Here is a 9,820-nt window from a genome sequence, read left to right on the forward strand (position 1 = left end):
CACACCTTTAATCCCAGCATTTGGAAGGCAGAAGCAGATGGATCTCTGAGTTCAAGGACTGAAGTGGAAACTTAAGGGTTGTTTGGAAAGTCAGTTGTGCTGGGGCAAACACATGAAGGGCTATTCTCCTGAAGTGGACACCGGTGAAAGGCTAAGGCAGACTCATGAAGGAACGTGTAGTTGAAGCAGACACCAGTGAAAGAATGTTCAGCTAAAGCAAGCAGTGAAATGACACGTGATGAAGGATTCTCTGCTAACAACACACACGTATTGGTCCGCCTTACACTGTGTACTTGAGCTGCATTTGTTGGGACTCCATAGAGAAGCACACCAAAAAACTGGTGGTGTGCTGCAGTTTCTCACCGCTTCGTCAGACTCTGGCTGATTGGCAGACTGATGTCAGCTAGGACAGACTCGAGTGCTGAGGCAACACCTGTGGAAAACATGTGATGTTTGGAGGGAGTGTAAATAGAGCTCAAGAGCTTGCTTATAGAGCTAGCTGTGCAACAGTTGTGGGTCTCCAGTCTTTATTGATCTTCACTTTGCTGAGAGATACACAGTGGAGGGCTTCTCCTGCTTCCTCCTGGTCCTTCCTGCTGACTGGTGCTGAGGCTGAGGCTGAGGCTGAGGCTGAGGCTGAGGCTGAGGCTGAGGCTGAGGCTGAGGCTAAGGCCTAGGCTGAGGTAGTGCCTCTGCTGGGTAGTGCCTCGGCTGCTGACTTGTGTTTGCTATCCCAAAACCACGGGGCTGGACTGTTGGTGTATCTGTGAAGTGTTTGCTAGTGGACTGAGCTGCCACTGCTGACCTATGAACTGAACTGACAATTTCCAGACAGCACAGATGGGAGTTGCTCCAAAGAACCTTTCAAAAACAGGTCCACTTCCCCCCCCCAACCCCCACATCCCCTCTTTTCCACTACCTCTGGGGAGTGGTAGGCTAAAAGAGAGGGTAAAGCATTTGAGAACCATCACTAAAAGTAAGGTTAAAAGAATTAAGTTACAGAGGACAGCCTGGTCTGCCCAGAGAGTTCCAAGACAACCAGGACTACACAGAAAAAACCTGTGTCAAAACACACAAAGAAACAAACAAAAAGATACTTTGGGTTGATGATCTGGTCAGTGTCACCTGGCATGTGCCACTGAAACTTTAATTTTAAATCTTATTTTTAATGGTGGTTCTTAAACGCTTTAACCTTCCTTGCTCCTCATCCCCCCCACATGACACCTACCTCTCATTCCCAATATGTCCAAGCTCTTTCTTTTTCACCTGATTCTTCTCCTAGAGGCCATCTGTCAGCCTTAAAGTCCTGCCTTTTCTTTCCTGCCTAGCTAATGTCCATCAACTCTTTATTAAGCCAATCAACCAGTGAGGGACGTGTATTTTACAAAATGCGGAGACAAGAGATGATCCATAAGACTGTCGATGCCGTGTTGACCAGTACTCAGCTCTGTGCCACTACAGAATTAGCAACTGAATAACAAATACACAGGCAATCTTCACAAGGTACACCCTAACAGATCAAAGCACTCCTCACTCCAGGTTATATGCTCTAGACTCACTGAATCAAACTAGTTGGAAATGTAGAAGTGGGGTACCAGGGTTTTGTTTATAGTTTGTTTTCCAGGTGACTGAGTTGATTGTCCAGTGACACTGCTCAGGCATTTTGCTATTTAGCAAAACTGAAATGACAGTGGTTCTCAAAGCTGTTGGTATGTTAGAATCAGCCATAGGGGTATCCGTCACCTCCAGACATTCTGACTGAAAAGACTCAGGCAAGGTCCAAACCTTTGCCTTTTTAATCATTCCGTAAAGTGTACATGATTCTGAATCAAGTAGATCAGAGAGCCATCACTCTTGCTGCTGACAGCTTAGAACAACACAGTTCACCAAAACTTAAAAAAAAAAAAAATCATGTTTCTTTTTCTAAAATTGTTTAAATGCTTGTTCTTCCCTCATAACAGGAACATCTGAAACAATGTTTGTACTTTTTAATCACTTTGGATCTACCTCCCACAGGTCAAACAGACTACGTTAATAACCATTGTTTAAACCTCAATTAATAGAATAATACTATCTACTTAAGCCATTTTCTTTTTCACAGACAAGTTGTTACTGCCTATCCCAGATACATAATTAACATGGTATCCTCTTCCTAAGGTACCTAAAGCAGATGAAATACATAATTCCTGACTCTTTTCTCTGTTTTCCTTAATGTAACACAGGTTACTTCCCACTTAAAGGATCCTTCCAGGACTAAGATTTCCTTAACATCCTTGCCTTGTTTCTATTTCCATAACAATGGACCACATGCTTCCATTCAAACAAGTCTCTCTCTCTCTCTCTCTCTCTCTCTCTCTCTCTCTCTCTCTCTCTCTCCCTGTAGTAACTGTTCCACTGATCTTTTTTGATCAGTTATCAAAAGTGACTCAGACAGACCCCTGACTCTCTTGATGTAGCAGAGGAAGTCCGAGAAGCTCCCAGTTGTCTCCAGCTGGCTGACCTGGAGAGACCCACTCCACCTGGAGCATCTAGAGATAACCAGATCCTGATATACTCTGGACTGGGTCTGACCCATGATGCAGTCACATTTTCTCTGGGGAGATTGTCCTTCTGTTTATAAAGGCTTTGCATAGGGCTACCTTGCCTCTCAAGAGATTTAAAAGATTTGTTGCAGACTTGATATTGCTGATCTCAGTTTTAATAGGTGGTGAGGGACCCTAAGGGTTTTTTCAAGTCCCATACCCTCCTTATAGTTTCTCCCTCCCGCCTGGGGTCAAGGATAGGCCAAGTTCCATTCTCCACCCATGGGAACATTCTTGAGTAAAAAATGCTCAGAATGTATTAACTGATAGTTACCTGACCCTCTGGAAAGTTAGATAGAGTTTAAATGCATATCATGATCTGCCCATGCTTGCTAGCCATTAGATTTAAAAGTCAATATGGTAGGACAATAAGTTTGAACTGTAACTTCGTTGATGTAACCTGTGCCCCTAAAAAGTATAAAAACTGCTTGTAATAGCCATTCAGGGTCACCTTCTAGTCACTCGCCTTGAGGGACTAATTTAATGTCAACACTGATGCACTGGAAAATAAACCTCTTGCTTTTGAATCAATCTGTGTTTCAGCATCTCACTCAGGGGTGTCTTGAAGGAAGTACCACTGACTGAGGGTCAGGGGTCTTAAATTTGGGGGCTCATCTTAAATTTGAGGAGATCCCCCACCCCCAGAGATCACCAACTAGACTGATTGGAAGGAAGACACTGAGCTTGGCACCAGGCACCTACTCATGTTTGTTTGTTGGTTGATCTTTGCTTCCACTGTTTGTCTCTCTGTCTTTTGCTGTCACTTCGGGCTCACAAGCACAGTGTTCACTGGATAGCCTCAGAAGCCTCTGATCTGGTACCGTCAACTGTGGCAGGCAGACAGCCTCCCTCTCCCACTGCAGAGATAGTCGGGAAGATTCTGCTCCTTTTGGAAATGGCAAGACACAGTATGGACAGGAGCTGACTCAATCTTGCTATAGCCTGGTTTTTGTACCCCTGGCAAGGGCAAATTGTATGTGTGTTGATTTCTTTCTCTATGTTTGTTGGTGTTGGTTATCTCACTCTGTATTCTTGGACTGATAATATTTTTGGACATGGGGCAGATTGAACATATCCCATTAAACATCCTATTTAACACTGGAGAGAAGTTAGGGAAAGAGAAGAAAACTTGTCAGTAGTAGTAAAGAAGGACAAGGTAGTCACTCTCTGCTCCTCCAAATGGCTCATCTTCAGAGTAGGGTGGTCACCCATAGGGACCTTTGACTTGCAGGTGATCAAAGCAATAGAGGAAAGAGTCTTTAGGCCAGGATCCCTCAGATCAAATACCCTATATAGTTACCTGGAATGATCTAGCAGAGGACCTCCCTCTTGGATAAGATCCTGTTTATCTCCAGGACTCTTGAAGGTCCTGCCCATGAAGGAGAACCCTGCAGAGACCAACAAGTCTGTAAAGAAGAACATCCTCCAGGACCCTTCCAAAGCAGATCTGAGACTGATGGATCCTCCACTCCCTTACCCCACTACCGACCAGTGGTACAGTTGAACAGGGTCTGAGGAACCACCTGTGGAGAGAATGGGGGACAAGAAACACAAAGAAAAAACAGCAAGTCTGATGGATCAAGCTGACAAATTTTATTTTTCCCTGGCAGGTTTTTGTTTGTTTGTTTGTTTTTATTATTTTCTTTATTTACATTTCAAATGCTATCCCAAAAGTTCCCAATACCCCCCCTGCCCCTGCTCCCCTACCCACCCACTCCCACTACTTGGCCCTGGCCTTCCCCTGTGCTGGGTCATATAAAGTTTGCAAGACCAAGGGGCCTCTCTTCCCAATGATGGCTGATTAGGCCATCTTCTGCTACATATGCAGCTAGATACATGAGCTGAGGGGGTACTGGTTAGTTCATATTTTTGTTGCACCTACAGGGTTGCATCCCCCTACAGCTCCTTGGGTACTTTCTCTAGCTCCTCCATCCCAGGCAGGTTTTATACCCAATAGAAGCAGGATATGAGGAGGGGGATGACACAGAATCGCTTTGTTTCTGGGGGAACGCACCTGTTCCCAAAAGCAGGATATTGGCTGGGTAAAACGTTCAGCAGCAAGAACAGAACAGAGTGGGTTGCTAGGTACCTGTCCACAAGATCTATACCTATTTGTTCTTAACTGGGGGTACTACTTTCCTACAGATGTCTCAACTTTTCCCACAGCTAAGCTAGTACGTTTCCACTAAAGCCAAGACTTTGTAAATAAGCACTTATGGCTGACAAAGCAGTTAACATTCAGACAGGGTTGCTCCTAACACCGTGGCCCAGTTTCCACAGCCCCTCCTCAAGGATCTCCCTTGAGCCCTCATTCAGCATCCCTTTACTCTCCCTTCCTCTCACCCCAGCAAGGGGGGGGGAGGGTGGGGAGGGGCCCTCAGCACTGGGACCAGCAATGGGGACCCGGATTAAAAGGGCCACTTTACCCAATAAAACAGTGGCCCTCCCTCTCCAAGCCTATGGGCCCATAGATGAGGATGGCATTCAGGCCATGCAATACTGGCTCTTCTCTTCAGCCGACTTGTACAACTGGAAGGCACAACACCCCCCTCCTTTTCAGATAACCTTAAGGGGCTGATTAATCTCTTTGAGACTGTTTTATTTACCTATCAGTCCACCAGGATGATTTCCAACAACTCACGAGAGTGCTCTTCACAACTGAAGACTGAGAGGATAATGCAGGAAGCATGAAAGAATGTCCCCTCAGACACAAGGGACCATTGATTGACCAGGCTGTCATCAAGAGTGGGATTCCCATGACTAGACCTAAATGGGACTTTAATTCAGCCAAAGGTAAGGAACAACTTAAGGTTTACTGTGAGGTTCTGTTGGCAGGTCTCAAGGCAGCTGCCAGGTGGCCCACAAATTTGACCAAGGTACGTGAGGTCAGATGGGGATCAGGTGAGTTGCCTGCTGCCTTTCTAGAGTGACTCATGGAGGCATTCTGTCAATATACACCCTATGTCCCCAGCAGCAAGGAACACAAAGCTACGGTGACTATGGCTTTTATAGACCAGGCTAAGTAGAGATATCAGGAAAAAGCTTCATAGGCCAGAGGTACTACAGGATACATCATTGAGGGATTTAGTACAAATTGCTGAGAAAGTCTACCATAACAGGGAGACAGAGGAGGAGACTAAGCAGAGAAAGAGAAAGGAAGAAGATGAAAAGGAGATGAAAAAAAAAAGTGACAGGAAAGGAATTTACAGAGAATCTTGGCTTCAGAAGTCAGGGATAGCAGAGAAGAGAGACTCCAACCAAAGAGAGACAGAAACCCTTGAAAAGGAGCAGCGTGCATATTGCAAGCAGAGGGGCCACTGGGCTCGAGAGTGCCCTGACAGACGGAAGCTGTGGTCGGGAAATCCCAGGCCTTGGGAAAGGCGCCCCCAAATAGCAAAGGTGTTAGCCCTGGGGGAAGACAACAAGTAGGATGGACGGGGTTCAGACCCCCTCCCCAAATCCAGGGTAACTCTGAGAGTGGAAGAGAAACCCACTCAATTCTTGGTGGGCACAGGGGCTCAACACTTGGTCCTCCTCCAAGCCAATGGCCCTGTTTCCAAGAAAAAAAATCTTGGGTCCAAGGAGCCACTGGCACCAAATATATTCACGGACTACTTGAAGATCACCTGGAACACACCGCTCCTGCCAGTTAAGAAGCTGAACACTAACGATTACCGCCCAGTCCAGGACTTAGGAGAGGTAAACCGTAGAGTGGTTGATATCCACCCTACTGTGCCTAACCCCTACACTCTGTTGAGTTCTTTGCCACCTTCTAGAATGTGATACATGGTCTTAGACTTGACGATGGCTGTACCACATGCTCTGGAGAGTGTGATAAGGCAGCCTTCTGACTGCTGGCTGACGAATGCCAAGATCACCCACTACCAGACTCTGTTTCTGAACTCCGACTGAATCACAGCTTCTCCACTAGATGGCCTCAATCTGGCCACCTTGCTGCCCAACCCTGACCTCAAGCCACCACAACACGAGTGTCAAGACATTCTGGCAGAAGCCCATGGGTGGAGGAAGGACCTCTCCGACCCACCCCTGCTGGGAGCCAAGGATACCTGGTTTACAGTCAGGAGCAGTTTTCTCCAGGAAGGTCAGAGACAATCAGGTGCTGCCATAGAGGACTGCACAAATATCATATGGGCTGAACCTCTGTATCCACCCCCCCATGTCAGCTTAGAAAGCGAAGCTATTGCCCTCACCAAAGCCTCAGAGCTTGGAGCCAGCAAGAATATTAACATGTACATGGATAGCACATATGCCTCCAACACAGCCCACGACCACGGGGCTATATACCAAAAGAGAGGCCTCTCACAATAGAGGGAAAAGAACTAAAAACAAGCAGGAAATCTCGGATCTCTTGGATGCTCTGATGAAGCCGGCATCAGAAGGGAAGAGACTCAGTGGCTCAAGGCAATAACTAGGCAGATGAGAAGTGGCTATGCAAGAGCCTATCCCAGATATGGGCCTGCAAGAGACACCTGCTGAGGAATGGGCCTGGACTAAGAGATGGCCTCACTTAAAATATACAGAAGAAGAAAGGACTCAGATTGCTAGCCAGCCTGCCCACTATACCTAGAGAAGGAAGGGCAGTGGCACACACAAAAATGGAGAACTATACTTCCCAGAAAGCAAGCAAAAGACTTACTTAGTCAATTGCACAGATCGACTCATTTGGGGGATAAGCTCATCCAAGCAGTCAAGGGATGTAAGGTGTATGTAATGGACCTCAGGGTTTTAGCCAGAGATACAGTAGAACAGTGTAAGGAATGCCAGCAAGTGAATGCTTATGTGGCCAAGAGTAAAACACGGCAAAATACCTATGGGGAGAACGGCCTGGAGTCTAGTGGGAGGTCAATTTTACATAAGTTAAGCTAGGAAAATATGGTTACATATATCTTCTAGTGTTTGTGGATACTTCTTCTGGATGGGTTGGGGCTTTTCCCACCATGCAGGAAACAGTACCATGGTAGCCAAGAAGATATTAGAGGACATTTTCCTGATGTTTGGAATGCTCAAGGTAATTGGATTGGACAATGGTCCTGCTTTTATCTCTAAGGTAAGTCAGGGATTAGCAGACATATTGGGTACTAATTGGAAGCTCCATTGTGTATACCATACCCAGAGCTCAGGGCAGGTAGACAGAATGAACAGAACTCTAAAAGAGACCTTAACTAAATTGTCCTTGGAGACTGTAACTGACTGGGTGGTGCTCCTACCCCTGGCCCTGTTCTGAGCCTGGAACACCCCCTACCATTTTACTCTGACTTCTTTTGAAATCCTGTATGGGACTCCCATTCTCTTGACCCCAGTTCTTGTCCCCATCCCCAACCCCCTGAGTGACTTTTCAGGCTTACAAGGATCTTATGGCTAAATTGCAAGCTTTCTGGATCAGCCACCAGGAATTGTGGCCTAAACTTAGTGCCCTCTATAACGCAGGTACCCCAGAGTTTCCACACAAGTACCAAGTTGGAGATTGGGTATATGTTAAGAGACGTCGTGCTAAAGACTTGGAAGCAAAGTGAAAAGGACCATTCCTGGTGTTTTTGACCAACCCAATCTCCATTAAAGTGGATGGAGTAACTGCCTGGATTCATGTAACTCATGTTAGAACAGTACCTGTACCTGACACCAACTGGATAGCAGCCAGACTCCTGAGCAACCCCCTCAAGCTCAAAATCACCCGCCCTTCTGCAATGCCAGAGCAACCAGGAGATGGCTATGGTGTATCTTCCTTCTGGCGATGATCCTCACCACCCCCACAACCCTACCAAAGTGATTTGGCAAGTACTCTCAACCACTGCAGATGTAGCTTGGTCCATTACAGAGGAACAGCCGCCTTATATCTCCTGGGATATCCCTGCCCTGGAGACACAGGGGGAGGGATTACTTGAATGTGTAGGACAAAGGGCTTTTGAATCTAAACCATGACCCAGAAGCAGCCTTGGAGTGGGGCACTTAGGGTGTGGACACCCAAAGTTGAAGAGTGTCCTGCTAGAAACCCCCATACATGTGTGCCCCCAAAATGGGAGAAGCCAGCAACAGGCTCTTCAGTAGGGGAGGAGGCAACCACTTTTTTTGTGCTACCTGGGTGTGTGTGTGTGTGTGTGTGTGTGTGTGTGTGTGTGTGAAACATCGGGAAGCAAATACTGGAGACCATTCTGGGGGTAGTTAAAGGTTCAATGGCCAAGGTGAAAGAAGGGCTAGCCAAGCAGAAGAGAAAGAGAACAGTTAGGGCAGGTTTGAGTCTTGGTTTAATTCCCCCCCTTGGTTAACCACCCTCATATCCACCTTGTTAGGATCCCTAATTGTTCTCCTGCCATTGTTGACCTTTGGACCCTGCATATTGAACAAGTTTATAGCCTTCATAAAAGAGAATAGGAGCAGTGCAGCTGATGGTCCTGTGCCAACAATATAAGACCATGAGGATAGCACTTGAAGAATATGAGTTAGTTACTTAAGACCCCTGAGTGTAGCTCCAGGATTGGAGAGCTTGTACAAGAAAAGGGGGGGGGGGAATGAAGGGCCCTAAGAGCCTTTTCCAGTCCCACATCCTCCTTACAGCTTCCCCCTCCTGCCTGGGGTCAAGGCTAGGCTAAGTTCTATTCTCCACACACAGGAACATTCTTGAGTAAAAAAATTCTCAAAATGTACTGACTGACCTCTGGAAAGTCCCAGGTAGAGTTCAAATTTGTGTCACACTTGCTAGTCAATAGATTTAATGGTCAATATGCTTAGCCAATAAGTTTGAACTGCAACCTTGCTGATGTGCCCCTAAAACATATTAAACTGCTTGTAATAGCCATGGGGGTGGGGCTTGCTTTCTAGTCACTTGCCTTGAGGGACTAATCGAAGGTTGACCAACATGCTGGAAAATAAACTTCTTGCTTTTGCATTGAGTGTCTGTGTTTTGGTTTGGTTTGGTTTGGTTTGGTTTGGTTTTTCAAGACAGGGTTTCTCTGTGTATCCCTGGCTGTCCTGGAACTCACTCTATAGACCAGACTGGCCTTGAACTTAGAAATTTGCCTGCCTCTGCCTCTCAAGTGCTGGGGTTAAAAGCGTGCGCCACCATGCCCGGCTTGATCTGTGTTTTGTTGCATTGATCTGCATTTAGTTGTCTCACTTAGGGGAGTCTCTAAGCAAGTACTACTGGCTGAGGGTTGGGAGTCTTACTGTGGGATTTCTAGTTTTGCCTTTTCTACTACATTCTCGGTTAAAGATATTCATAG

The sequence above is a fragment of the Mus pahari genome, chromosome 13 (genome assembly GCF_900095145.1).
Source record: "Mus pahari chromosome 13, PAHARI_EIJ_v1.1, whole genome shotgun sequence".
Lineage (NCBI taxonomy): Eukaryota > Metazoa > Chordata > Mammalia > Rodentia > Muridae > Mus > Mus pahari.